The following is a 25,550-nucleotide window of genomic DNA, read 5'->3' on the forward strand; positions in this document are numbered from 1 at the left end:
TCACTTTTAAGGCACTCCATAACATGGCTCCATCTTACATCTCTGATCTCCTTCATCCACACACCCCTTCCCGCACACTGCGTTCCTCCCATACCCATCAGCTTTCCGTTCCCCCGGCACGTCTGGCAACAATGGGGAGCAGGGCGTTTAGTCGCTCGGCTCCTCATCTCTGGAATTCCCTCCCTCCTGATCTCCGTACAGTGGACTCCTTCCTTCTCTTCAAATCCAGACTCAAAACTCATCTGTTCAGACAGTCTTATCCCCCCTAAGTCCATATACATCTTTCCACAGTGTTTCCTTCCCCTATCACTTATTCTGTTTTGTGCTTTTAATGTTTTGCTTACTTTTAGTGTCTTATGTTTGTACAGTGTCCTTGGGTGCTTTGATAAGGCGCTTTTTTAAAATAAAATGTATTATTATTATTATTATTATTATTATTATGTGCAGCTCAGACACCTTGAATATGGACAACATGTAAATATTATTAGAACAGGGAATATTTTCATCTATCCAAGCCATTGACCTTGTTAATGCTAATCCCCCCAACTTCCGCTTCAAACCTCTTACAAGACTGTAATAAGGCAGTTATAGATTATAAAAAATAGCTGCTTTCTATGCATTCACACTGAATAAGTAGATGAAAATAAAAACATGGATCCTGTGGCCACGTCTTCGATGTTACCACAGCCTGCGCTGCCAGTCGAGCTTCCACATACTTTCTCTTTCTAAGCAGAGCTGTGTTCAGCATCTACGAGCAGCCAGTGTCTGGCCTGCTGCAGGCAGCTGCAGAGAGTTTGGAAATCACAGAAATTCTGACTTAAAATGTGTCTAATGAGCTCCGGAAAATAATCACTATAACATCAGATAAACTTTAGAACTTTGCTTAAACTGTCTCATGTTCAGGTTAAATCAAATAAAAATGATTTGCGATGGACTTTTTTTAAAGTTGTAGAGTCCTTTGAGGACAAGATCTGTAGAGCGGCATGTGTTAAAATAACACTTCCTCCACAGAGGAGACTAAATTATTCATTAGGCTGGTTTAATCCAACTGGTTAGACTTCTACATGTTTTCATTGTTAGTCCAGGCTTTACATCCATCTCTTCGACCTTTGTTGCCACTTCCTGTCCTGCAGAGCTAGCTAACGTTGCTAACGTATCTATGAGCAGCCAGCGTCACACCTGCAGCAGAAAGCTTATCAGAACTCTCAGTTTGGACAAACGTGGTCACAGAAACACTTTTCACATCCAGCGGTTTGATGAAGCCGAAGATGAGTTCCAGACACAACTTCCAGATTCCCTTCGGCCATCTCTTCTAAACGCTGCTCTCCTCTGCTCCGATGGCTTCTTCCCTGCTACTTTTTGAGAAAATCACTCTGATTCCTATTATTCACAACTGTCTTCCTTCATTCTCCCTCCAGGCGGACTTTCACACAACCCACCTCTTCCCCATCTCCTCCTCTTCTTTTTACCCAAAGCACTTCATCAGAAGTCTCTGCCACCTCCTAAATCTGCTCATCCTTCACCAGCATTGAGAGTCCGGGGGTCCCATCTTATCCCCTTCCTCCTTCCATGTTACTGCTCCACAGATGATCCACTGGAGTCTGCTCACCTAACAAAATTATTCTAAATTCATCCCTTTTAAAAATCTTCTCCTGCTTTTCAACTGTTCTCTACTTGTTGAACAGTAATTAACAGATGGATGAAGCAAACGTTGCACCATCTGGGGAAGAGCTGAAGGCCAAAACAGAGTTGATTACACAGCAGATCAACAAGCAGAGACACAGCTAGAGATCCACAAAGGCCTAAATGAAGGGCTGCAAGTTATGGCCCTGACTCTGCACCGCCTACCCAGGTGGAGCCCCGCCCATCCAGCTGAAGCAACTAGAAAGAAATATTATTTAACACTAAATAAACTGCTACTAATCTCAGATGTATCTGTACATGTTTATTTTATAAATTAAAACCAAATTACTGTCATCTAGCAGCTTTTCTCCAGAACCATCTACTGTGGGCTGCAGCGTCTTGCCGAAGGCCCCAAATGGAAGGTGTTACTGTTCACCCCTGTGGGAATTGAACTTCCATCTCCTGCATGGCAGACGGATGCTCTACTGACTGAGATATCCAGCAGCTCCATCCTCCTCTCTGGCGTTTCTTCCTCTGACACGGCGTTGACAGCATCTCCACCTGCTGCCCTCCTCCACCTTTCTGACCTGCTGATGACCACGCCATCCCCACCACATAAAACCTGTTCTAGTTTTCCAACGTGGTCCATCAGGATCTCAGTCTCACATTCCGAAGTCTAAAAAATAAAACTACAGGTCTAATAATCAAGACTCTGTGGGAGCTGTGTTGGAGAGGAGGATGATGGCTCTAATGCATCCTGGGCAATCCCAAACATCCACTGCATGTCACAATGACAAACCAGGGGAGTAACCGTAGCAACAGGCTCCTCTCGCTGCGCTGCAGAACACAACGGTTTAAAAAGTCGTTCATCCCCTCAGCTATTAGGCTGTTTAACAGATATGTCTGAACTGAACTACATTTTATCTATCTATCTATCTATCTATCTATCTATCTATCTATCTATCTATCTATCTATCTATCTATCTATCTATCTGTCTGTCTGTCTGTCTGTCTGTCTGTCGGTCGGTCCGTCGGTCCGTCCGTCCGTCCGTCCGTCCGTCCGTCCGTCCATATACATAAATACACACATACAAATATACATATATATCTGCATATACACACACATACATACAGTACTCAGGCATAAACATACGTGTACCTAATTGTTATATATTGGACATAGTTTTTGTGTTGCTGTGGTTACGTTATCATGGTCTGGCCTCCTTGCTGCCTTCAGTCCTTTAGTTCCTCTGCTCTTCTGTTCTCTCCCTCCTAGTGGGGAGTGAAACATGGGGGACAAGGGACTTCCTCGGTCTGGTGGTCCTGCAGCCTGTTGCTGAACTGGCGGCTCTGGTTGCTGATGACAGTGTGCAGAGGGTGGCTGGCATTGTCCAGTATGCCCAACAGTATGCTGAGAGTTTTCCTTTCAGCCAGTGTCACCAGAGAGTCCAGCTTCATGCCAACACCTGATCAGCGTTTCCAGTCTGGGAGGTTTGCCTTTGAAGCACCAGCACACCACGGCGTGGGAAAGTACACTGCCGACCATGGACTGAGAATATCCTCAGGAGTTTCCTGCACATGTTGAAGCCTCCTTGGGAAGTACGCCCTGAACTTCTGCATGTGACACATTTCTGTGCAGTAGCAGAAGTCCTCAGTGTACAGAGTGAAGATGATGGGGGGCAGCACAGTTCCCTGACCGGAGTCAGACATCTGCACTGGAAACTGAAAATAAATGTCGTCACATATTAACACACACCATACTCATCAAATAGAAACAAAGCAAAACGTGGTACAATGGTTTTGTGGTATTGCTGATGTTTTTAGTTTTCTTCTGTACAGAACTTTGTGATCTATTTCTTCAAAGCTGTTATATAAAGTTTTACTACCTACAAGGAAAGAGTGGTTAGATGGTTCTGTTCTAGATCAAGGTTCTTGAAGTATGTTAGAGAGCAACTTGATTTCACCAAGAATCTTTCTAAAAGTCGTCTAATCAGCAATAAAACTATTAGCTCTATTTGTTCCAGCACACTCCATGTCTACACTGATCTGTCTGTTCTATCTCAGGAGAAACACGTTGTACATGCACCATCCAGACACGTCCGCCTGGCATCACAGAGTCTCTGAAGGTCTCTACGAGCCTCTGGATACGCGTCATTTCCAGCGGCGAACCCCAGCCAGACAACGGTGAAGCTTACTGATCTTTCCACAACAATTTCACCTCATGTTCATTCACTTTCCCTTTTGTGAACATCTTGATCTTTTTCCAGAAAACGCTGTAAACATAAGCTCTTTCAGTTTGACACTTGAACACATACATTCTCACTTTTGACAGGAATCTACGGTCTTTTCTTTTTCTAAATAAAATGCTTACATATTAGATGTCAAAACAACAACTTCAGGAAACAGGTAACTTTACAATTGTCGTATTAGTGAATATGCTTGTCGTGTGTCCTTTACATTTCCAGCTTTCCTAACACCAAACATGTCAGAGAACACAGTTATAAGATTAAGACTAATAAGACAGTTATAAGTCAAAACCAAACTATTCCTTCTTCCCTTTCCAGCTAGGCACTGAATTATTCTGAAGCTTTGCAGTCCAAAGAAACGTTCCTTAGACAATGAAATCTCCTCTTTTGGATGCAGTCGACTTCCTTCTCACAAAATGTGAAAATACAAACCTGACATATACACAAAGAGTTTGTGCAGGGAGGACGAAAAGACCCGGCAGCCTCAGGGACTGCTTTCTGGCATCAACCATAACAAGGTGAAGACAAAGTGCATTGCATCGCGCACGTGCTTTAATCATGGCTGCCATCCCTCTGCATTTCCCTGATGCCCCGTCATGTCCTTGCCCTTTAAAATTAGATCAATATTCAAGGCCATACTTTTCCAGACACTCAATTATTTCCAGGGTGAGACCTGCTGCCTCAAGTCCACCGGCTCTCTGGAAATCTAAAAACCTCTCATGAACCATTCCAGTGCTGGTAATGAGAACAGATGGTCATCTGTAATGACAGAGAAGCGCCTTCTCTCCTTCACTTCTCCAACATCTCCTTCTACCATCTCTGGTGCTACTGGTAAATTTAGCATTCTCATTGCTTTTACTTTATAATCTATCAGTAGATTGTGTTTAGAAATGAGTTTTTATATCTCAGATGCTTCCTTTATTTTCTGATATGCCTGTCGAAGGTGTCCTCTTTAGGACAGATGTATAACTGGAAGGAGTAATAGTTATATAGATGAAGCCTTCTTCCCAGAACCTTTGTACGCTTGCTCCAAGGCACATATGAATTTCTTTATGTTCACTCCAAGCACACGACATTCACTTCACACAGGTTTTTCATATACAGTGAGAGTAAAAAGTATTTGATCCCTTGCTGATTTTGTTGGTTTGCCTACTAATAAAGACATGATCATTCCATACTTTTAATGGTAGATGTATTTGATCCCTCTAGCCAAAAGCACTTAATACTTGGTGGCAAAGCCTTTGTTTGCAAGCACAGCGGACAGACGTTTGTTGTAGTTAACCACAAGGTTAGCACACATATCAGGGGGAATTTTGGCCCACTCTTCTTTGCAGATCCTCTCTAAATCATTAAGGTTGGTGGGCTGTCGCTTGGCAACTCGGACCTTCAGCTCCCTCCATAGATTTTCGATTGGATTGAGGTCCGGAGACTGGCTGGGCCACTCCATGACCTTAATGTGGTTCTTCTTGAGCCACTCCTTTGTTGCCTTTGCTGTATGCTTCGGGTCGTTGTCATGTTGGAAGACCCAACCACGGCCCATTTTCAACTTCCTGGCAGAGGGGAGGAGGTTGTCCCTCAGGACTGCACGGTACATGGCTCCATCCATCTTCCCACTGATGCAGTGAAGTAGCCCTGTGCCCTTGGCAGAGAAACACCCCCAAAACATAATGCTTTCACCTCCATGCTTGACGGTGGGCACAGTGTTCCTGGGGTCATAGGCAGCATTTTTCTTCCTCCACACATGACGAGTAGAGTTTAGGCCAAATAGTTCAATTTTGGTCTCGTCTGACCACCGAACCTTCTCCCAATCACTTTGTACATCTTTGAGGTGATCATTGGCATACTTTAGGAGGGCCTCCACATGTGCCTTCTTAAGCAGGGGTACCTTTCGGGCACTGCAGGATTTTAATCCATTGCGGCGCAAAGTGTTGCCAATTGTTTTCCTGATGACTGTGGTCCCAGCTGCCTTGAGGTCATTCACTAACTCCCGCTGTGTGGTTGCAGGCCGATTTCTCACAGCTCTCATGATCACTGCCATCCCACGAGGTGAAATCTTCTGTGGAGCACCAGACCGAGGTCTATTGATTGTCATGTTAGACTTCTTAAATTTTCTCACAATTGCACCAATGGTTGTTACTTTAATACCCAGCATCTTGCTAATGTTTTTGTAGCCCATTCCAGATTTGTGCAGGTCAACAATCCTGTCTCTGAGGTCCTGAGAGAGTTCTTTGGTCTTACCCATGTTGGAGAGTTTGGAATCTGTCTGATTCTGTGAACAGGTGTCTTTCATAAAGGTGATTAGTTATAACAGGTGTCTTCAATTCAGGTAACAAGTTGATTGGGAGTGTCTAACTGGTCTGTGAAAGCCAGAACTCCTAATGCATACTAGGGGATCAAATACTTATTTCCCTCAATGAAATACAAATCAATTAATATATATTCTTTAAAGTTATTTTCTGGATTTTCTTTTTGATATTCTGTCTCTCCATGTTAGAATACATCTACCATTAAAAGTATGGAATGATCATGTCTTTATTAGTGGGCAAACCAACAGAATCAGCAAGGGATCAAATACTTTTTACTCTCACTGTATATGTGGATGTATTGGCTAACAACCATGCTAATGCTAATAAGGGATGCATGAAAGACTGAGGGCAGTTAAAACGGATGGACCTGTTTACGTACGTAAAGGGAGCTGAAATTTGCGCTGCTACACATTCTACTCACACAAGTTAAACTGCATCCTTAGGTCCTTTGTCTCTGATATCAGTTTTGTAATCTTTTCAACAACTGTTGAACATCCATCCATCCATCAACAACCATCCAAGTGTGTTGTGGCCAAGATTTTAAAGAGAACTAAAATATCTAAAACTATATCTGTAAAAATGACAAAGCCACTGGGGAATTCTGGAGTTCCAGGTCTGTAGAACTGCAGGAACTGAACACAGCGTTACTACAGCAAAACTTCACTTTAAATAATAAAACTAAATAAAAAGAACATAAAACTTCCTCAAAACAACCCTAAAAAAGCTGTAAAAATCCTTAAAGAGGATGTCTGAAAATGTCCTCAAAAATCAGTTGCCGTGGTTGGAGCCGGCCTCCAAGATGGCCGTTCCTCAGTGACCCCAGCACCTCATTCCCAGCGCAATGCCTTCCCCCAGTTTCCACCGGGTGCGTGTACGCCATGTTACACAGTTTTGTTCCGACCTCCATGGCGCCATTCCGCCTAGCTGGAATCAGAAGTGGAGAATCACAAGATTCAGGAGAAACACCTCATCCATGATGAAAAAAAACTGAGACGCTGTGACCGATTAGTGACGTCATGTTTTCATGGTTCAGCAGCGCAAATCTGCTCAGGGGCTTTTATTTTGAAAATTGCTGGAAGCTTCTACAGTGCTCCCGTGTCTGATTTCCTGTCCACCCCTATCTGAGCTACTGAGCTTGACGCTGCGACAAGGTGCTTCTGATGCACCACGGCGCCCGGTGGGAATCAAACTGCTGGCTAAAACGGTCACGAACCCGGTGGAAATTGGGTGTGAGGAAGATTAAGAATGTTAACGTACTCACTCCGGTCCCGAGCCAACCAGGAACGCTCACCGTCAGAATTTAGCTGCCACGCTAACGGACAGAAAAGCAGCTGTTGGATCTGCTGCTCCAGTTCTTGGTGGTGCATCTTCTCAGTCCAACCACAGCAGGCTCTGACTCGGCCACTTCGTGCTTCCACTTATACCCTACAGGTCTGGGTCGGCCCCTCGTCTGGTCTGGATCGGTTCTTTCATCCGGTCTGGGTCAGTCCCTTCGTCCGGTCTGGATCGGTTCCTTTATCCGGTCTGGATCGGTTCCTTCATCTAGTCTGGGTCGATCCCTTCATCCGGTCTGGGTCCGTCCCTTCATCTAGTCTGGGTCCGTCCCTTCATCTGGTCTGGGTCGGTCCAGGTCCAGGGTGAAACCAGGAGAGAAAGAGCTTTCTCGGTGGAACAGCCTCCCCTCATATTCAGACTTTATATACGTGGATTTTTACTCACCAGTTTTTTCATGTTTTTCATGAGGTAACTTTAGTTTTATTACAAGTTATTAATATCACGTCTGTCCATTAAAACACGATTTTGTTTGCTTATGACATGTTCAAAATGAAGAAATAAATCATTAAAAACAGAAAAGAAGAAAGGACCCAGTCTAGATTCACAGCAGGAACTATGTGGCTTCCAGGAGAGGATCCTTCCAGCTACACCACCATCACGTTAGGTGGAAGGATCCTCTCCTGACCCGCACCGCTGGAGGAACTTTTCTTCTCCTTCTAGAGCAGCTGTAATAAACTCCTGGAAAACCTGGCCCTGCATATTAAAGTTTGAACATTTTATCAAGTAAAGCCCTGATGTTTGCAAACTAAAAACTAGTCCTGCGTTTTGCTGAATAATCCATAAACAGTGAAGAAAAAGATGTAAATCGCAGCAGAACTGCTGAGTGTTTGCTGCAGATTAAGAAAGAAGGAAACATGCAGTCTTTCCAGCTTTACTTTCTAACCCTTTTACCTCTGTTGGATGAAAAGCTTTAAAGAGAGAAACATTTAAAAGGCAGGTTTTTCTCCTGCATGCCTGAACACGCTTGCTTTTAACCTCTTCATGTTTCCCATTTATGTTTAATAATAAGAATTATGGACTGGATTTATAACCAACAGTAAACGTAGCACATCGTCCTCTCTGGTCCGCTGGTCTTCGCCATCTGGCCACGGACTCGCGTACTGGTTTTTACTCATGCACTAACCCATCCTCCCAGATCTTTTTCCCTATCAGTTCGTACTGAGCTTGGAAAAAGGTCATTCTCTAACTCTGCTCCTTCAGCCTGGAGCAGGATCCAGCCGGAATCTGCCACCTTCATCCCATCTGCGGAATTTAAACTTCTGGAGTCTTCTCTGCGTTTCATTGATTTATTTTTAGATGTAGCCTGAGCTGTAACTTATATTCTGTGTTGTTGGAGATGTCCGGAAGTGAAACTGAATGTTTAGTCCAAACAGGCCTGTCCTGTCTGTCACCGGGACGAACCGTATAAATAAAGGTTAACCAACAGCCGCCGACCACCACTCAACATTCAGACACCGGCGATGCGGACACTGGAGGCGGGGACGGTGACGATGACAGATGGTCAGAAACCTTCCGGCCTTCTGAAGGTGAAGAGTGATCCAGTGTTGCTGATGGTTTATCAACAGGAAGAGACAAACAAACAGCTCGGCTATTAGCCGCTAACAGCTGTAGCATCAGCTACCGACTCACTCCGTCCTCTTTCTACACACGGAAAACACGAAGACCCGCCCTCCTCAACTTCCAGCCAATGAGACGCATCATCAATCAGTGCATTGATCGATCTTCTGACACGTTCAATGACACTGTGTAAATGTCACTACTACAGTAACAGGATGATTTCATCTCAGCTGAACTGATTCTGTAACCATGGTAACCGTTTTAACATGACAGTTCCAGGTAACATGTTCCAGTCTGTTACAGTATGATCTATGCTGACCCAGATAACCAATATAAAACTAATATATTGATTGTTTATTGATTACGATTGCATAGAGGATCAGGGTCTGTCCCACCTACCAGTCTCTGCTGGTCTGGTCCAGTTTTCCTCAAACTCGGGTTTTCCAGACAAAGTTTCTCAGATATTACACACATCTTTATTTTCTTTTTATCGTTATTATTGTGGTCGTTTTATCTTTATTTTATCGATTGAATGTTTGGTGGTATTGTTCATGTAACCCTGGCTTTGTTCATTTATTCAGGTTTTATCTTCTCGTCGTCCAGTTCTACGGTGGATTTAGTGATACTGGTCCTACTGGTTTTGGGCTACATCAGAGAAAACATTAAACTACGTGTCATTGTGGACATTTTTTCCTTTAAATCTGGCCGTTATTTTGGTTAGAAACAAGGAAACTTTCTTCCATTTTATTATAAGAGTTTCTCTTCACGCATTTTAGAATTCAGTTTTTATTTTATCTGTCAGCATTTTATACATATTGGTCTGTCATGGGTCTAAAATATTACTGGTGAACAGTAAAAATGAACCCCGAACATCAGAGAATGTAAATTATATTGTGTGTTAGCCAGTAGATAAAAAGAATTCCATCCACCCACCCACCCATCCATCCATCATCCATCCACCCACCCATCCATCCATCCATCGATCCACCCACCCACCCACCCATCCAACCACCCACCCACCCATCCATCCATCCATCCATCCACCCATCCATCCACCCACCCATCCTGGCATCTGTCCATCCACCCATCCATCCACCCATCCACCCATCCATCCACCCATCCATCCACCCACACACTAAAAAATGTTGGGTTAAAAACAACCCAAAATGGGTTATTTTTTAACCCAACACTGGTTAAATATTGGACAGAACACATGCTGGGTTATTTTGACCCAACAAGTTGGGTTGGTTTCCCTAAACCAACAGTTGGGTTGTTCTAATAACCCAACCATAGGGTCAATTTGACTTTACTGCTGGGTTCTTTCTACCCAATCATTTGGGTTGCCAATTTCTAATCAATATAATTAAATATTATGGTCATTATATATTGATTAAATATATTGACACAAAAAATTCATTTTTTTTTTATTAAACTTTAGAGTCCACAAAATATTTTAAGCAACAAAATTTTCTATTAAAATAGAGAACAGTGAATACTTAACACAATAAATACCACAAACTTATTAACATTAAATATTTTAAAACATTGGATATTTTCTTATAAATATCTTAAATTGTAATACACATATATCTTATCATAACACTAAGTAATTTCTATCTAAAAACAGGGGAACAGGTACTTAATCTTTTCAGAACAAAAAAACTATACTATCTAAACACAATATCTCCAGAAAAAAAGGGGTGTTTTGTCCTAAGTGGAGGCCAGTGTTTGCAGCTGGCTCCTGAGAAAGCCTACTGCTGGCGAAACAGTTCCCTCCATTTCAAAAATCTCCATTTGGAGGAACTGCCATGTTGGCGTGCACTCTTTTGGGTAGTGCAAGTCCAGTAGATAAAAACTTTTGAAACAGGTATCGACTGCTGCAAGAGCTGTTTCTGCCTCAATTGTCCTCCCCGAGATAACAGAGAACGCTTGGGAATACTGCGTCCCGCTGTCCAGCAGGAGGACATAGGGGCAGGATCTTGATGTTTTTGCCTGGTCCAAGTATTCAACCATGTTGATTCCGACCTATGATGAGAAATGAAAGTAGGTAAATATCTCTACAGGGACAAATCAACAAACAACTCAAGCTCTTTCAACCCATTCCTTCACAAACTTTGATGAAACCCCTTCCACTGAAGTTACATCACAAGTATTCTGGGGCATCTCCAGCTTTGTAAATCTATACACTGCATTTTTGTCTGTTCACAAACTAAAATATTTTTTTATTGGGGTTGTCAGTGATCAACAAACACAAGGTAACATGGAGAGAAAATGGTCTCATTTGAATTGTGTGTGTGTAATACATGAGTTGTAATCCGTGTAAATTAATTTGAGTATAACTTTGGGTAGTTGTGTGTGCAATACATGATTTGTAAACTGTGTAAAAGAAAGAAGGGAAAACGATCTGATGATCCCACTCCTTTTAACATAATTACTCTAGCATCAAGCAGTTAGTACGTATTTGGTTTAAGTGACTGTTCATCTCCTCTAAACTCTGAAATAAACTTGACAGACTTGGCAGACATCCTGACATGAAGCGCGAATAAAACAAAATACAGGAAACTTGGGTGTAACGTGACAAGGGGCGGATAAGTTCAAGGGGTATCAATACTTTCACAAGGCACTTTGATAAGTGTGGATAACAGAGACTCATCCACACGACTTATTTAATAAGCAAAAATATGTTTGTCGTAGTGTCTTTAATAATGAAATCATCTGGCATGTGCAGTCTTCTGTGAGTTTAACTTTTAAGAATTGTGCTTTGTGAAATTAGGTAACATTTTCTAATGTTGCACTGAGACTCATTCCAAGGATGTAACATTTTCACCGGGCCTTTGCTATATAAAACTGAATGTTTCTCTTCAATTTTTTAAACAACGGTGGTTGTTTTTAAATGTATTTATGTTTTGATTTATGCTCAAAGGTGATTTACTTACAGGCTGCACATCCATGAATGCTCTCCTCGATTCTTCAATGCTGGCCCGGACCAGTCGTCTGCCTTTTTTGTACACTGGTGGAGGGAGCAATGTTGGCAGCAGTGCCAGGGCTGCGACCTCTATAGGAGAACAAAATACAATTAAAAATAAAGTCAAAATGCCTCCAAATTGGCAGCAATTGCCATTCATATCCATCTATAAATAAAATAAAATCCCATCAAGCTAACTTGCAACAATCATCTGAGCATCCCCCTCTCTTTTTCCTTGGCTGCTATGAGTTCAGGAAGTAGCAGAGCTGTGCATAAAGCCAATTAAAGCAGAATCTCGCTTTTTTTTTAACCTGGGGGTCTGTTGTCAGCTGTCATTTCATAAATGTGAACGTGATGAGGTAAGGAATGTTCAAGATCGCTCCACTGTTTAGCTGGGCACGCAGCTAGCAGGCCAGCTTATGATAAGTATTGGGCAACTCATTCATTTCCCCTCTCTAGTACGTTGTCGGACACTCGTTGAGACCATCAGAGCACTTCAGTGTGGAAAACAAGCATGTTTTAGGGCGAACTGAGATGCAGAGCGAGTTTCCCAATACTTGAGCTAGGCTGCTCATCACGTTCACATGTATGAAAGGAAGGATGACAACAGACCCCAGGTTTAAAAAAAAAAGAAATTATCATTTAACTTCTCTACGGTCTTTAACTTCAACTTGAGCAAATTAGAAAGTTTCCGTTTGCCTCTTGCAAACTCAAGCTGGCTAATGCGGCGCGTGCTAACCGTTAAAAAACGTTTCTCACAAGCCATCGCTAACTACAAATGACCGAGAGCTAACAATCACTGCTACAGACGTTCATATTACAAATATACACGGTTACTAAAATAAACTTTATACATATGATTAATATACATGAAACAATAGTGAAAATGTAACAAACCTCGCTGTGTAAAGTAGTGTCGCTCCGGTAAGATATTCTCGGGCTTCTCCTTCCCTTCACCCAGGACTCTGGCCAAACGGCTGCAACCGGTGGGGTAACGGTACTGTTTGTCGCGCATGCGCGAACATCGACCCAACATGTTGGGTAGTCCCAAATGACCCAACACAGTATAATGGGAAATTCAACCCAACAGCTAATAACTCAACTACCAACAACAATAACCCGGCAAGTTGGGTTCTTAGATTACCCAACTTAATGAAAACAACCCAATTAAACTACCTAACAGTCTCAACCCAGCTGTTGGGTTAAAAAAATAACCCAACATTTTTTTGTGCACCCACCCATCCATCCATCCATCCATCCATCATGCATCCACCCACCCATCCATCCATCCATCATGCATCCACCCACCCACCCATCCATCCACCCACCCATCCTGGCATCTGTCCATCCATCCATCCATCCACCCATCCACCCATCCATCCACCCATCCATCCACCCACCCACCCATCCATCCATCCATCCATCCATCATGCATCCACCCACCCATCCATCCATCATGCATCCACCCACCCACCCATCCATCCATCCATCATCCATCCACCCACCCACCCATCCATCCATCCATCCATCCATCCATGTGATGTTTTGGAACGAAGACCATGCTGGATCAGAGTAGCCAGCAGCCACAGCAGCTTCCCTCTGCTCCATCAATAATTGAAATAAATGTGTGTGTACACTTCAAAGACATACTTAGCTGTATGGTTAGATCTTTAAATATTTATCCTACTTGTATCTGACATTTTCAGTTTCCCAAAGCAGACGTGCAGTTTGCTTTGTCAGAAAAATATCTGTAAAGGCAGACGGTTCATGTCGCACTGTGGACTTATCAAACACGCTGAACATGTTGACATTTCCTGAAGAGCTCCATTACAGCATGTGCACAACTGCTCAAGACCTCCAGACACGGCATGGAGGAAGAACATACATGTAAAAGTGTCATGACAGAGTCTGGGAAACTACTCAGGTTAAATCAGTTAGCATGATTGTCTCGTGATGTGTTTGCAACCTCCCGTGTTCGTGTTGGAATATTAATTCCTCAGCAGTTGTAGTTCCACCAATTCCTGGTTCTGCAGTTCTGCCATGTGTGAGCTTTATTATTAAGTTCATCATTTCAGCTCAGCCCTGCTGAAGCTAAACGGGACCAGATCCAGAACAAGGACAAACATTCTTCAAAGCTCTCAGACCAGGCTTTATTTCTTCCCCTGTCCCTAAAACTTTACCTCTCCTAAGCCTCCTCTCACCATCCACCACCAACATCAACAGGATGTTCTAATAATGGGTGGGGCATTTTCCAAGTGAACCAGCTTCGTAGGATGGAAATCCTGGGTTAACCCTGACGTTACCTGGATATGAGAAAGTCCAGCTTTGCTGTACAGGCCTCAGGTGAATCGTCTTCTTTATTTTGACAGATCCTGGACAGGCTGAAAACTAGAAGCAGAAACAGTCTTTGTACGTTTACAACTCAATCTATTCAGCTAATGACTAAAATCAATAAAACTTGTAAAACAGCACTATTGCTGTGTGACTAGGTTTATTTTGTCTATTCAAATTGTATTTGTAAAAATACCTTTGATCAAAGAGTTTCTAAAGTTCCAGGTTTAAGTTTTAACATGCTAGAGAATTCATCATAGCGTCAGACTCACGGTAGCGTCTGACTCTTCGTAGCATCCACTCGTCGTAGTGTCCAACTCTTCGTAGTGTCCGATTCATTGTAGGTACCGACTCATCGTAAAATCCGAATCTTCATAGCGTCTGACTCTTCGCAAAGTCCGACTAATCAGAGTACCCAACTCATCGTAAAGTCCGACTCATCGTACCGTTCAACCACACAAGGGTACAAGGGATGTTAGGGCAACAGGTGTAAAGTCATTTCATCCTCTGGGATTAGCAGATTTAGGAATGGGGGAAATAATAGATGATTTTGGCAGACATCCGAAGAAGACCCAACTGATCTGGTCAGCATGGTGACATAGCGTACACCCACATATTGCATGAGGGCCAGGAGCCATACCTGCTGTAAGCCATGATGCTTACTGTCCTGAACATATTTGTGACTTTCCTCAATGAGCCCTGAATCATTCTACGGCATGGGAGTCACACAGTCTGGGCATGTCTTTCAGTAACAGGCCAAGTACTTGTCATCCTCACCATTAACACCAATGGCTTGCTTGGTTTCATAGGACAACTGATTAATAGATGCCATGGTCTTAATTCCTCCATGCTGCTGGCAGGTCAGCCCTACAGTACTAATCTTCAATTTTCTGTTTGTGCTTGTACTTGTAATCCACACAGAAAGTGATTTACACTGAAATGGTGTCAGGAAGATCATTAATGTCGTCACATGCATCATAGAAACATTGCCAGTCTGTACAGTCAAAGCATGACTGGAGAAAGTACATCCTGGTTTCCGTCCAGTTCCTTACGTCCCTGTCTTCAGACTGCAGACGCCTGCAGATGAGTCTGCACACCAGCAGCAAATAAGAGACTCTAAAAGAAGGCACAGGAATGGATTTGTAAGCTAAACCATAGCGGAGATCCAGTGGGATGTTTCTCTGTGGTAAAACAAATGTATCCTCAATGTCTCCCTTAAATCACAAAGATTAAAATCTTGGAGATTCAAACCCCTGAAGTGGGGTCTGAATTACGCAGCCATGTCTCAGTGAGCGCAACGAGACAAGCGTGCTTGACTTCCCGTGTGAACTTAGTCTCAGGTTCATCTGTTTTATTCCTGAGTGACTGCAACACTGACGGAAGCAGCGGTTGTTCAGTCGCAGGCGTTTTAGTCTCCAGAGGAAGAAAACCCTTCTTCCTCTTTGTCGACGAGGTTTGCTGTCCGGTACGAAGCCGACTGTAGAGGTCTGCAGGGAGAGGAGGAGGTCTTGGCTGAGTGTCACTACTCCACAGCTGCCATGTCCTCGCACACCTTGGCTGGAAAAGTCAGAAAGCAAAGTTGTTGTGAAGTGTTGAGCTTCATTTACACGACAGCTAAAACAGAAACAGGATAATTAACAGTAGCCTAACAATCAAAGCAGAGAGAGACTGCCCGAGGAAGCTCCACTCTGAGAAACTTAATTCCCAGGTTGCAATACATCTACCTGTGCTAGCTTACCAGACCTGGTCTGGCTCAACAGACCTGGGTTAACTTACCAGACCTGGGCTAGTTTACCAGACCTGTGCTAGCTTACCAGACCTGGGCTAGTTTACCAGACCTGGGCTGGCTCACCATGCTACTCTCACGGTTTGTTGTAAGCAAGCTGCTGTAAGCTGTAAGTGTTTCATATGTACTTCATATATTGTCTCATATATTAACTCTGTTTTTCTACCATCAACATGTTACCATTGGGCTGGGAATCAGGAGAGGTTGAAGCACTGGTTATTTCCTGTAGGAGAAACCATGGGTGGGACTGGATTAAAAAAATGCTTCTAATTAATTATAGACATTGTAAGTAATTAATCTGGATTAATTGCATTTTAATCGCATAATATTTGTACCAAAAAAACAACATTTTTAATTTAAATGTATTTTAGTACACAAATTAATCAAATAATTGATGCAGACATTATTACAAACTCAGGTCTAGTAATGTCTGAAACAATTTCAATTCCAACCAGTAGAAAAAAAAATAGAAAATCTCCCTGGCCTCACTTTCATTTCAGGCTCTCCTCTGTAGTTACCGACGTAGCTCTGAGCAGGAGCACTGATGTGGAGACTACATTAACACAGCAAGCGGCTGTGTTCATTTATATCCCACTCTACCCATTAACAAGTAATGAAATGATCAGGAGAAACATAGAAACATTTGCTGGACTACTTTAACTGGACCCTTGCTGATGTGAATGCGCTCGGACTGCAGCTTCGGGTAGGACCAGAGGCGGAGGTTTGAATCTGTACGTCCACAACTGGTGGTGTACAGCTACGAACATTACTGGAAACTTCTGCTCCCTGATCTGGCAGTGAAGTGCAGACCAGTTAAACCGGTTAGAGAACTCAGCTCGGTCCTGCTCATAGCGGCCTACATACCACCGCCAGCTAATGCTAAGTTAGCGTTGGAGGTGCTGCCTGATCACCAGGCAGATGAACGCTGATCCAGAGACGGCTGTGATCGTGGAATCTTTCCAACAAGAGACTTTAAAATCCTGGAGCAGGTGTACTGGAACGTTTCAGGAGCAGACAAGGCTGCAGCAGCTCCTCACCTCAGGATGTGGAGCTGATCCCTGCCTACAGACCTCTGATCTGCAGCACCAAACCACCACCAGAACCACCCAGGTCCGGACTGAGGAAGCTTCCTCAGCCTGACAGGACTGCTTTGAGCACACAGACTGGGGAGGGTTCAAAGAGGACGTTGATCTTGAGGAAAACACGTCCTCTGTGCCGTCCTTTGTTCACTTCTGATGCTGTCCTTCCCACAAAGACCATCCCGGTTTCCCCAACCAGAAGCCGTGGGTGGACCGCACAGTCCAGTCCTGCTAAAAGCCGGGATGCAGCCTACAGAGCAGGAGACAAACTGGTTTATAGCAGGACCCACAAAGACCTGAAGAAGGGCCTCCAGCTGGCAGAACTCAGGTCCAAGCAGCACATTGAGGAGCACTTCAATGACAACAACATGTAACATGTGGAAAGACATCGAAACCATCACAGTAATTGTAGTTCAGCACTTACACCCTCTTCAGTACTCACACATACACACACACACACACATACACACACCTCCATCCTTGCAGCAGGACAAACTTCATCCAGCCTGTAAATATTCCTGTCTGCTGGTAATTTCCTCTAAATAAATAGACATGCTCTGAAAGCCTTTATTTCTTTATTTTTTACTGTTTTGTTCCTGTTAGAGTTTTATTTTCTTATTTATGTGTTTAAGCCATGACTCCTCAAAATTTTGTCAGGATAAATAATGACATTAAAGATCTTGAGTCTTTAATAATTTCAGGTGCTTGTACTCATTTTGGGGGTTTTAGTGGTAGTAGAGATCTGTTCTAACCTCCACAGACGCTTTGTCAGGTTTGTATTTCTCATACAATTAATTTCAGTTTTTAAATCCTGTGAAGTCTCCGTCAGTGGTGAACAAACAAACTAAAACCACAAGTAGAGTAGAGAGATATGGCATCCAGCAGCTTCTATCAATTCAATCCAGCTTTATTTATACAGAACAAAGTCATCTGCAGGCACTTTACAGACATTATCCAATCAAGCCAATTCCTTGTGATCAGTGAAAATAAACCCACATCAGTCCAGTTTAAAATAACTTTGTTCATACAGTTCATGAATGATAACACCTCGCCGAGTAACATCAACAGAATGCATCTTATCGTGTCTTCAGTCCTTCATCCTGAGCGTGCTCGTGGTGGTGAGACAGTGTTGAAACAGGTAAACTGGGCCTTCATGACGGTTTCCTGAGATGACGTCAAGCTGAACTTCCTCTGCAGTCATGCACAAGTAGAAAAATATTAAAAACTTTTCCACTGAATGCATTATACTGTCTTTCATGAGAACTTTATTTATAGCATTTTACAGCTGAATTCTGACCTCTTTTTCCTCATATAATGTTGTTTATTATTGTGTTAGAAAGACAACTGCAGATTAAGGTAAAAACAATCGGTGCCAGCAGGCGTTGACATTGACCGGTTCTCTCATGATGTGATATAAACTAGCTTTATTTAAATATAACACTACAAAACAGATGCTTCCCTACTTGAAAATTACATCTATAAAATAAAATAATAAAACATAAATAATTTTAATTGGATTGAAAGAGCGACGAGAGGTCGAGCTGAAACTCGGACGGTTGGAAACCTGCATGCTTGTTACACACTTACATAAAACAGAGAATCAGCTGGTGTAAAAGTTCAGAGATTGACCAGAGACGTGTTTAGCGTCTGTTTGCCATGGCAATGCAAAGGTCACACCAGGTTTCATGTGGAGTCAGGATTTACAGGAAGCCAGGAATCAGATGCAACGACTGTCGCATGCAGCAGCAAACTCATCTTTACAACATGGATAATTTAGTTATGAGAATTTTAATGTGAGATAATTCAGTGGCTTTAAAAGGGGGAATTTATCTGTGCAGCTTTCAGGAGCGGTGAGATAAAATGGTCCATTTTCACGTATAATCAGATTTCTCCATTTACAAGGACTGTTACTGTCTGAAGACCTCTCTGAGGAGGCTGCCTGTATTTTCATTTCTGCTATTTGTTCTGATAAAACAACTCCGCTGCACATTACCCACCGCATTTAGTCAAACAGGGGTCCTGAGCCAATTGGCACATCTGTGATTTGGGGTCCTGATTTTGCAGAGAGTTTTGTTTGCTCCGAGCCTCTCTGATGCCTTTTTCCTACTCGAGTATTATAATGAAGGCATTTACAATTCTAAACAAAAGCTTGGAGGCTTATGCTGCCATTACAGCATGTAGACAAATCCAACAAATCCACAGGAAGAGCTCCAGCCCATCAGACCAGCTACACTTGAAAGGATGATGAGATGGATGAGTTCCATGGTCGCATGTGGCTGCTTGCTTTGCTGGAAAAGGCTGAACAGTTAGCAATGATGTTGATGGAAAGATCTGCCCACACATCGTTGTACCATGGCGGGAGTTTTTTTTCTGAGAAAAACAAACATTCATATAGAAATAATCTGATGCAGCTGGCAGCATCCTGCACAGAAAAAACACATCCATTTTTCTCTGGACACTGAACTGAAGGAAACGAGTTAGTAAAGAAGGTGAACATGACCTGGTTCACGTTTCCCAACGCTACACCTAATTCACACTACGTTTCCCATGATGCACTGCACACTCCAGCACAGTGGTTCCCCAGCTAGAGCTATAACCCCCCAAGATAACACAGGTTGGTGAGGCAGCATGCATGTAAGACGCACGTCAGATGCAGCGTACAAGTCAGATGCAACATGCGCTACAGTTTCAGCGTGCACGTCAGATGCAGCGTGCACATCAGATGCAGCGTGCACATCAGGTGGGTTCAGTGAATGCAGAACTGTCTGGACAAACGTTTACTACCCTAAAAACTCATGGTGAGGTCACTGGATTCCTTTCTGACCAGCTGCACTAAAAAAGAAACCCAGCAGGATCTGACTCAGACCCAGCACATCCTCCAACAAAGTTCTGAGGAGATGACTAAAGCACCAGCTATAGATACAGAGCCTTAGTCCATGTTTACAGCCTTAGTCCACGTTGACAGCTTTAGTTCACGTTTACAGCTTTAGTTCACGTTTACAGCCTTAGTCCACGTTTACAGTCTTAGTTCACATTTACAGCTTTAGTCCAGGTTTACAGTCTTAGTCCACGTTTACAGCTTTAGTTCACGTTTACAGTCTTAGTTCACGTTTACAGCCTTAGTCCACCTTTACAGCCTTAGTCCACGTTTACAGTCTTAGTCCACGTTTACAGCTTTAGTTCACGTTTACAGTCTTAGTTCACGTTTACAGCCTTAGTCCACGTTTACAGCCTTAGTCCACGTTTACAGCCTTAGTCCACGTTTACAGTCTTATTCCACGTTTACAACTTTAGTTCAGGTTTACAGTCTTAGTTCACGTTTACAGCCTTAGTCCACATTTACAGCCTTAGTCCACGTTTACAGTCTTAGTCCACGTTTACAGCTTTAGTTCACGTTTACAGCTTTAGTTCACATTTACAGCCTTAGTCCACATTTACAGCCTTAGTCCACGTTTACAGTCTTAGTCCACGTTTACAGCCTTAGTCCAAGTTTACAGCTTTAGTCCACGTTTACAGCCTTAGTCCACGTTTACAGCCTTAGTCCATGTTTACAGCTTTAGTCCACGTTTACAGCCTTAGTCCACGTTTACAGTCTTAGTTCACATTTACAGCTTTAGTCCACGTTTACAGTCTTAGTCCACATTTACAGCTTAGTTCACGTTTACAGCCTTAGTCCAAATTTACAGCCTTAGTCCACGTTTACAGCTTTAGTCCACGTTTACAGTCTTAGTCCACGTTTACAGCTTTAGTCCACGTTTACAGCTTTAGTCCTCTTTTACAGCATTAGTCCACATTTACAGCCTTAGTCCACATTTACAGACTTAGTTCACATTTACAGCTTTAGTTCATGTTTACAGCCTTAGTCCACATTTACAGCCTTAGTCCTCGTTTACAGCCTTAGTCCACGTTTACAGCTTTAGTCCATGTTTACAGTCTTAGTCCACGTTTACAGCTTTAGTCCACGTTTACAGCCTTAGTCCACGTTTACAGCTTTAGTTCACGTTTACAGCTTAGTTCACGTTTACAGCCTTAGTCCACGTTTACAGCTTTAGTCCACGTTTACAGCCTTAGTCCACATTTACAGACTTAGTTCACATTTACAGCTTTAGTTCATGTTTACAGCCTTAGTCCACATTTACAGCCTTAGTCCTCGTTTACAGCCTTAGTCCACGTTTACAGCTTTAGTCCACGTTTACAGTGTTAGTCCACGTTTAGAGCTTTAGTCCACGTTTACAGCCTTAGTCCACGTTTACAGCTTTAGTTCACGTTTACAGCTTAGTTCACGTTTACAGCCTTAGTCCACGTTTACAGCTTTAGTCCACGTTTACAGTCTTAGTCCACGTTTACAACTTTAGTTCACGTTTACAGCCTTAGTCCACGTTTACAGTCTTAGTCCACGTTTACAGCTTTAGTCCACATTTACAGCCTTAGTCCACGTTTACAGCTTTAGTTCACGTTTACAGCCTCAGTTCACAATTACAGCTTTAGTCCACGTTTACAGCCTTAGTCCAAATTTACATCCTTAGTCCACGTTTACAGCCTTAGTCCACATTTACAGCTTTAGTCCACATTTACAGTCTTAGTTCACATTTACAGCTTTAGTTCACGTTTACAGCTTTAGTCCACGTTTACAGCCTTCATCCACATTTACAGCCTTAGTCCATGTTTACAGCTTTAGTCCACGTTTACAGCCTTAGTCCACGTTTACAGCTTTAGTTAATGTTTACAGCCTTAGTCCACGTTTACAGCTTTAATCCACGTTTACAGTCTTAGTCCACATTTACAGTCTTAGTCCACGTTTACAGCCTCAGTCCACGTTTACAGCCTTAGTCCACGTTTACAGCTTTAGTATATGTTTACAGCTTTAGTCCACGTTTACAGCTTTAGTCCACGTTTACAGTCTTAGTCCACATTTACAGTCTTATGTCCACGTTTACAGCCTTAGTCCACGTTAACAGCCTTAGTCCACCTTCACAGCTTTAGTTCATGTTTACAGCCTTAGTCCACATTTACAGCTTTAGTCCACGTTCACAGCTTTAGTTCATGTTTACAGCCTTAGTCCACGTTTACAGCCTTAGTCCACGTTCACAGCTTTAGTTCATGTTTACAGTCTTAGTCCACGTTTACAGCTTTAGTCCACGTTTACAGCCTTAGTTCACGTTTACAGCTTTAGTCCACGTTTACAGTCTTAGTCCACGTTTACAGCTTAGTTCACGTTTACAGCCTTAGTCCACGTTTACAGCCTTAGTCCACGTTTACAGCTTTAGTCCACGTTTACAGTCTTAGTCCACGTTTACAGCTTTAGTCCACATTTACAGCCTTAGTCCACGTTTACAGCTTTAGTTCACATTTACAGTCTCAGTTCACAATTACAGCTTTAGTTCACGTTTACAGCCTTAGTCCAAATTTACATCCTTAGTCCACGTTTACAGCCTTAGTCCACATTTACAGTCTTAGTTAACATTTACAGCTTTAGTTCACGTTTACAGCTTTAGTCCACGTTTACAGCCTTCGTCCACATTTACAGCCTTAGTCCATGTTTACAGCTTTAGTCCACGTTTACAGCCTTAGTCCAGGTTTACAGCTTTAGTTAATGTTTACAGCCTTAGTCCACGTTTACAGCTTTATTCCACGTTTACAGTCTTAGTCCACATTTACAGTCTTAGTCCACGTTTACAGCCTTAGTCCACGTTAACAGCCTTAGTCCACGTTCACAGCTTTAGTTCATGTTTACAGCCTTAGTCCACGTTTACAGCTTTAGTCCACGTTTAAAGCCTTAGTCCACGTTTACAGCTTTAGTATATGTTTACAGCCTTAGTCCACGTTTACAGCTTTAGTCCACGTTTACAGTCTTAGTCCACATTTACAGTCTTAGTCCACGTTTACAGCCTTAGTCCACGTTAACAGCCTTAGTCCACGTTCACAGCTTTAGTTCATGTTTACAGCCTTAGTCCACATTTACAGCTTTAGTCCACGTTCACAGCTTTAGTTCATGTTTACAGCCTTAGTCCACGTTTACAGCCTTAGTCCACGTTCACAGCTTTAGTTCATGTTTACAGTCTTAGTCCACGTTTACAGCTTTAGTCCACGTTTACAGCCTTAGTTCACGTTTACAGCTTTAGTCCACGTTTATAGTCTTAGTCCACGTTTACAGCTTAGTTCACGTTTACAGCCTTAGTCCACGTTTACAGCCTTAGTCCACGTTTACAGCTTTAGTCCACGTTTACAGTCTTAGTCCACATTTACAGTCTTAGTCGATGTTTACGGCTTTAGTCCATGTTTCCAACTTTAGTCCACGTTTCCAGCTCTAGTTTATGTTTACAACTTTAGTTTACATTTACATCTGTTTTATCTGATAAAGTAAAAGTAACGTAAGACGTAAACATGGAAAACAAAGGTTGGAGGTGGAAGCTAGAGCTTCTAGATCGCCTCAATGTTACCCAAACACATGAGTAAAAGACAAAGATTACAGCAAAAATAAAATGATTATTGCCAAGAAAAACTTTTAAATGATCTATTAATACAACAAGATCTTCAGGATTTCTTTTTTCTACACGTTTCTAAAAATAATTCCAAAGTGAAGCAGAGTTTCCTGTCCAGTCTCCTCAAACATCTCCTTTCTGCTCCTCTTTTTATCCTCTTTTTTATCCTCTACAGCTTTAGTTGTTTATCATTTGAATTATTTGAATAAAGTACCTAAATTTTAGTAATTAACCGAATTTCTTTTTACAGTAAATATGAATAATAAGTTTCACTGAATCCACATTCGGCACATGTGGAGCATTCACATTTAGGCTTTTAGAGTTTAATGTGAATTGCAGTTTAGTTTAATGTCAACAGCAACTTCTAAAAAAGTTTCTGTAACCTTCAGATTTATTTATTTATATTATTATATTGCAGAGTTATGCTGTTTGATCAGGAAGGATGTTTTTCATTTGGTATTGATTATGTTTTCTATTGTGGAAGAAAGTCTTTTCCTTCCCACCAGCACAGTAAATTCCTCCTTAATGAACACATGAGTCCTCTTCAGGGACTCTGCTCTCTGGAGATGAGGTTGTTTAGTCCTCCTGTGGGAGGAGCTTTTACCTCAGCAAGCCTCAGTTCCGCCGCCACGCTGTGGACCTTCTCCAGCTATAACTCCTGGATGCTTGTAGTTAAGCTGTCTGACCTTGTCCCCCATGTCCGTCCAGGTTTCTCCCGGTGACTCTGCATCCCACCACCTGGATTTTTACTGAATTCCTCGCTGATGGCGTCCTTGTGATGGGATGGTGATGGGATGTGATGGGATAATAAAAAAATAGCTTTTCATTACATTATGCAAATGATGTTGCTCGTTGGTGCCTGCTCAGAGCATGCAAAAATCATGACCCATTTCAAATGGATCTCATGCATAATGGGTGATGAGTGGAGAGAAGCTTTCACTGTATAATTCCAGGGAGATAAAGCCTGCACGCTCACATTCAACAAGGCCAGCATCTTCTCATGAGGCCCTGATGCGTATGGACGTTACCATTTGCACACAGACCAGAACTCTGCTGTAACACACCAGGGCTCTGCAATATTTACTGAAAAAAGAGACGTTTTTACCACCTGTCCCACCAACTACACAGAGTTCAGAACCACAACATATTTAACTCTTAAAAGTAACTTACAATGAACAAAGCTGCTAACATTTAGCTATTTATGTTTCATGACAACAGAAAAAGCCAAAGGTTTGCATCTCTACTCCGCAGCTCCATCTGCTCAGCACTGCTGCAGCGGCATCGCTGGGCTGAACCGATGTTTGCTGACGCTTTAATGCGCCATCCTTCAAGACGGGGATGCAACGTGGTGCCACAGGCGGGCGGATGGATGGATGGATGGATGGATGGATGGATGGATGGATAGATAGATAGATAGATAGATAGATAGATAGATAGATAGATGACAGTTTAAGTCCTGTAAAACCTGACTGGAGGGGTTTCCAACATCAAGCCTTCTGCTTAGTGTACCAGATCTCCTGATGTTTTATTGTAAAACCTCCCGTTAGAGAAAGACGCTAACGAGCTATCATGCCAATGAGTTTCTGCAACGAGATGCGAACATCAGCTGAACAGGAAACCACTTCACTGTCAGACACAAAGAGTTTATACACAGAGTACAAAAAGATTTAATGGAAAGACTTTGTTTAGTCCAGAAGATGGCATGACTCTGTCTCACACTGTTACGTATTAATGAGACGATGACAGCACAGTTGCTTCTGAGCAGCGCTGAACAAGACTCTAAAACCCTGAGCCTGCACAAGATGAAGGAAACACTCAGTGAGCTATTATGTAACAAGAA

This window comes from Melanotaenia boesemani, chromosome 7 (assembly GCF_017639745.1).
Source record: "Melanotaenia boesemani isolate fMelBoe1 chromosome 7, fMelBoe1.pri, whole genome shotgun sequence".
In the NCBI taxonomy this organism is placed as follows: Eukaryota; Metazoa; Chordata; class Actinopteri; order Atheriniformes; family Melanotaeniidae; genus Melanotaenia; species Melanotaenia boesemani.